The following is a 6,657-nucleotide window of genomic DNA, read 5'->3' on the forward strand; positions in this document are numbered from 1 at the left end:
AACAAAACAAAAAACCCCAATCAAACAGGTAAAGGAAACAGTTCAAGACTTGAAGACGGAAATGGAGGTAATAAAAAAACCAAAAACCAAGGGATGGCAGAATATAGAAATCTTGGTAAATGAACAGGAACTACAGAGACATATATAACCACCAGAATACAAGAGATAGAAGAAAGAATCTCTGATAGACTCACTGATCAGAGTAATCCAGCAAATCCAACAAATTCTTTTTTTTGAGTGGAATAAATCACATTTTTTCATTTTTTAAATTTATTTATTTATTAAGGATTTCTGCCTCATCCCCGCCACCGCCTCCCATTACCCTCCCCCTTCCCCGATCAAGTCCCCCTCCCTCATCAGCTCGAAGAGCAATCAGGGTTCCCTGACCTGTGGGAATCCAACAAATTCTTAACACAAAACATCCAGGAAAAAAATAATCAAACTGAGATCTGCAATCAACAAAATAGAAACACAGTAAACAATCCAAAGATTCAATGAAACAAAGAGCCAGTTCGTTGAAAAAGTCAACAAGATTGACAAACATTTATCCAACCTAATCAAAAAGCAGAGAGAGAACATGCAAATTAACAAGATCAGAAAAGGAAAGGGGGGACATAACAACAGACACTGAGAAAATTCAGAGAATCATTAGGTCTTACTACAAAAGCTTATATGCCACAAAGTTGGAAAATGTAAAAGAAACGGACTTTTTTTTTTTTTTAGGTAGGTACCAGTTTCCAAAATTAAATCAAGACCAGGTGAACAATTTAAATAGACCTATAAGTCGTGAGGAAATAAAAGCTGTCATAAAAAACCTCCCAATCAAAAAAAGCCAAGGACCAGATAGTTTTAATGCAGAATTTTATCAGAACTTCCAAGAAGAGCTGATACCTATACTCCTTAATGTGTTTCACATAAGAGAATCAGAAGAGTCATTGCCAAACTTTTTTATAAAGCTACCGTCACCCTGATTCCAAAGCCACACTAAGACCCAACCACACTCATGGTCATCGATGGAAAAATTCTCAATAAAATTTTGACAAACTGAATCGAAGAACACATTAAAAAAATTATCCATTACGATCAAGTAGGCTTCATCCCAGACATGCAGGGCTGGTTCAACATACGTGAATCTATCAATGTAATCCATCATATAAATAAATTGAAGGAGAAAAATCTTATGATCATTTCATTAGATGCTGAAAAAGCATTCAACAAAATTCAACACCCCTTTATGATAAAGGTCTTGGAGAGATTAGGGGTACAAGGTTCATTCCTAAATATAATAAAAGCAATTTACAGCAAGCCGACAGTTAACATTAAATTAAATGGAAAGAAACTCAAAGCCATCGCACTAAAATCAGGAACACGACAAGGCTGTCCACTTTCTCCATACCTCTTCAATAGAGTGCTTGAAATTCTAGCAATAGCAATAAGACAGTTTAAGGAGATCAAGGGGATTCGAGCTGGAAAGGAAGAAGCCAAACTTTCATTATTTGCAGATGATATGATAGTATACATAAGCCATCCAAAAAACTCTACCAAAGAACTCCTACAACTGATAAGCACCTTTAGTAATGTGGCAGGATACAAGATCAACTCCAAAAAATATCAGTTTCCCTCCTATACACAAAGAACAAAGAAGCAGAGAGGGAAATCTGAGAAACATCACCTTTCATGATAGGTAAAAACAGAATAAAGTATCTTGGGATAACTCTAACCAAGGAAGTGAAAGATCTATTTGACAAGAACTTTAAGTCTTTGAAGAAAGAAATTGAAGAGGATACCAGAAAATGGAAGGATCTCCTATGTTGTTGGATTGGTAGGATCAACATCGTAAAAATAGCAATTCTACCAAAGGCAATCTATAGATTGAATGCAATTTCTATCAAAATACCAACAAAATTCTTCACAGATGTTGAGAGAACTATAATCAACTTTATATGGAAAAACAAAAAACCTAGAATAGCCAAAACAATCATATACAATAAAAGTAATTTCGCAGGCATTACCATCCCTGACTTCAAACTCTATTACAGAGCTACAGGAATGAAAACATCTTGATATTTACACAAATACAGAGATGTTAACCAATGGAATAGAATCAAACACCCAGATATTAATCCACAAACCTATGAACACCTGATTTTTGGCAAAGGTGCTAAAAGTATACAATGGAAGAAAGAAAGCATCTTTAACAAATGGTGCTGGCATAACTGGATGTGAACCTGTAGAAGAATGAAAATAGATCCATATTTATCACCATGCACAAAACTCAAGTCCAAATGGATTAAAGACCTCAATATCAGTCCGAACACACTGAACCTGATAGATAGAAAGTAGGAAGTAGTCCACAACACATGGTAACAGGAGACCACTTCCTACATAGAACCCCTGTACCAATGAATAAATAGGACCTCCTAAAACTGAGAAACATCTATAAAGCACAAAACACTGTCCTTAAAACAAAAAGGTAACCTACTGATTGGCAGAAGACCTTCACCAACCTCACAACAAAGGTCTGATCTCCAAAATATATAAAGAACTCAAGAAACTAGACTTTAAATTGCTAATTAAGCCAATTGAAAATGTGGCACTGAACTTAACAGAGAATTCTCAACAGAAGAATTCCAAATGACTAAAAGACACTTAAAGGTCATGCTCAATGTCCTCAGCGATCAGGGATATGCATATCAAAACCACTTTAAGATACCATCTACACTTGTCAAAATTGCTAAAATCAAAAACACCAATGATAGCCTTTGCTGGAGAGGATGTGGAGTAAGGGGAACACTCATCCATTGCTGGTGGGAATGCAAACTTGTGAAACCACTTTGGAAATCAGTGTGCCGGTTTCTTAGGAAATTCGGGATCAACCTACCTCAGGATCCAGCAATACCACTCTTGGGAATATACCCAAGAGATGCCCTATCATACTATAAAAGCATTTTTTCAACTATGTTCATAGCAGTATTATTTGTAATAGCAAGAACCTGGGAACAACCTAGGTGTGCCCCTCATTGAAAGAATGGATAAAGAAACTGTGGAATATATACACAGTAGAGTACTACTCAGTGGTAAAAAACAATGATGTCTTGAATTTTGCATGCAAATGGATGGAAATAGAAGACACTATTCTGAGTGAGGTAACCCAGACCCAAAAAGATGAATATGGTATGTACTTACTCATAAGTGTATTCTAGCCATAATTTAAGGACATTGAGCCTATAATTTGTAATCCTAGAGAAGCTGAATAAGAAGGTGAACCCAAAGTAAAACATATAGTTTTCCTCCTGGATACTTGAGTATACAAGATTGCCGGGCAAAAATTGGGAGATTGTGGGTGGGTGTGGGGGGATGGTTAAGGGAGATGTGGAGAGAGAAGTGAGAAAGGGAGGATGGGGTGAGTTTTGGGGAATGGCATGGTTGGGATAGAGGGAAGTTGGATATTGGAGCAGGGACGTATATAGCTTAATTAAGGGAACCATTTTAGTGTTGGCAAGAGACTTGACTCCAGAGGGGTTCCCAGGTGTCCAAGATGATGTCCCCAGCTTGTTCCTTGGGCAGCTGAGCAGAGGGCGCCTGAACTGGCTCATTCCTATAGCCACACTGATGAATATCTTGCATATCACCAATGAACTTTCATCTGGTGATGGATTGAGATAGAGACAGAGACCCACATTGGAGCACTGGACTGAGCTCCCAAGGTCCAAATGAGGACAGAAGGAGGGAGAAGATGAACAAGGAAGTCAGGGCCACGAGGGTTGTGCCTACCCACCGAGACGGCGGGGCTGATCTAATGGGAATTTACCAAGGCCAGCTGGACTGGGACTGATGAACACGTAATCAAACTGGACTCTCTGAACATGACTTACAATGAGGGCTGACTGAGAAGCCAAGGACAATGGCACTGGATTTTGATTCTACTGCCTATACTGGCTTTGTGGGAGCCTAGTCTGTTTGGATGTTCACCTTCCTAGAACTGGATGGAGGGGGGAGGTTATTGGACTTCCCGCAGGGCAGGGAACCCTGACTGCTCTTTGGACTGGAAAGAGAGAGGGAAGGGGAGGATGTAGAATGGGAGGGAAATGAGAGGAGGTGGAAATTTTTAATTAAAAAATTAAACTACAGGCCAATAAAGACAAAAATATTTTAGGAAATCTGGGATACCACGAAAAGACCAAACCTAAGAATAATAGGGGATGAAGAAGGAGAAGAATTACAGCTCAAAGGCCCAGAAAATATATTCAACAAAATTATAAAAGAAAACTTTTCCAACCTAAAGAGGTATATTCCTATGAAGGTACAAGAAGCATACAGAATAACAAAGGGACTAGATAAAAAACATACGATCACATATAATAATCAAAACAGAAACATACAGAATAAAGAAAGAATATTAAAAGCTGCAAATGAAAAGGTCAAGTAACATATAATGGTAAACCTATCACAATTACACCTGACTTTTCTATGGAAACCATGAAATCCAGAAGGTCTTGGATAGATGTGCTGCAGACACTAAGAGACCATGGATGCAAGCCCAGATTACTATACCCAGCAAAGCTTTCTTTCATCACCAATGGAGAATACAAAACAAGTCATTCTATGACAAAAAGAGATTTATCAATAAGTATCCACAAACCTAGCCATAACAGAAAATACTGGAAGGAAGCCAACAACACCCACAATAGCAAAGACTTCTAACAACCCTTTACCAGCACAACTCAATGAAGGGAAACATACAAACTCTACTACCAAAAAAAAAAAACCAGAGTTAACAACCACTCGTCATTAATATCACTTAATATCAATGGACTCAATTTACCTATAAAAAGGCACAGGTTAAGATAATGGATACGAAAACAGGATCCAACATTCTGCTGTTTACAAGAAACACACCTTAACCACAAAGAGAGACATTACCTCAGAGTAAAGGGTTGGGAAAAGGTTTTTCAATCAAATAGCCCTAAGAAAGAAGCGGTCATGGCTATCCTAATATCTAACAAAATTGAATTCAAACTAAAATCAATCAGAAGAAATGGAGAAGGACACTTTATGCTCATAACAGGAACAATTCATCAGGATGAAGTCTCAATCTTGAATATCTATACCCCTAATATAAAAGCACCCACATAAGTAAAAGAAACAGAAGAACTCATAGCACACATCAAACCCCACACACTAATAGTAGGATATTTCAACACTCCTCTCTTACCAATAGACAGGTTAACCAGACAGAAACTCAGCAGAGAAATAAGAGAACTAACAGAAGTAAAGAATCAAATGGACTTAAGAGACATCTATAGAACATTTGACCCAAATTGGAAAGAATATATCTACTTCTCAGCATCTTATGGTACCTTCTTGAAAATTGATCACATACTCAGTAACAAAGCAAACATTCACAGATACAGAAAAACTGTAGAACCACCTGTGTCTTATCGGATCACCATGGAATAAAGTTAGAATTTAACAACAATTATATCCCCAGAAAGCCTACAAACTCATGGAAGCTGAACAGTAAACTATGGAACCACACTTGGGTCAGGGAAGAAATAAAGAAAAAAATTAAAGTCTTCCTTGAATTCAACAAAAATGAAGACACAGCATACCCAAACCTATGGGACACTATGAAAGTAGTGCTAAGAGGAAAGTTTATAGCACTAAGTGCCCATATTAAAAAAAAATGGAAAAAGCTCACATTAGAGACTTAACAGTACAGCTGAAATATCTAGAACAAAAAGAAGCAGACTTGCCCAAGGGAAGCAGAAGACAGGAAATAATCAAATTACAGGCTGAAATCAAGCAAATGGGAAGAAAGAAAATAATCCAAAGAATCAATGAAGCAAATAGCTGGTTCTTTGAGAAAATTAACAAGATTGACAAACCCCTATCCAAACTAATCAAAAGGCAGAGAGAGAACATGCAAATTAACAAGAACTGAAATGGAAAGGGGGACATAACAGCAGACACTGAGGAAATTCAGAGAATCATTAGGTCTTACTACAAAAGCCTATTTGCCACAAGGTTCAAAAACTTAAAAGAAATAGACTTTTTTTTAAAAAAGATAAGTACTATATACCAAAATTATATCAACCAGGTAAAAAATTTAAATAGACCTATTAGTCGTGAGGAAACAGAAGGTGTCATAAAAAACCTTTCAATCAAAAAAAGCCATGGACGAGATGGTTTAGTTTAGATTTCTACCAGAACTTCCAAGAAGAGCTGATACCTATACTCATTAATGTGTTTCACATAACAGAAACAGAAGGGTCATTGCCAAACTCTTTTTATGAAGCTACAGTTACCCTGATTCCAAAGCCACACAAAGACCCAACCAAGAAAGAGAATTACATATCTTGCTCATGAACATTGATGCAAAAATTCTCAATAAAATATTGGCAAACCGAATCTAAGAACGTATAAAAAATATCCATTATGTATATATAGGCTTCATCTCAGAGATGCAGGGCTGGTTCAACATACGAAAATATATCAATGTAATGCATCATATAAATAAACTGAAAGAAAAAAACCATAAGATCATTTCATTAGATGCTGAAAAATCATTTGAAAAAATTTAACACCCCTTTCTGATAAAGATCTTGGAGAGATTAGGGATACAAGGATCATACCTAAATATAATAAAAGCAATAT

The sequence above is a fragment of the Microtus pennsylvanicus genome, chromosome 1, assembly GCF_037038515.1.
Source record: "Microtus pennsylvanicus isolate mMicPen1 chromosome 1, mMicPen1.hap1, whole genome shotgun sequence".
Classification (NCBI taxonomy): Eukaryota; Metazoa; Chordata; class Mammalia; order Rodentia; family Cricetidae; genus Microtus; species Microtus pennsylvanicus.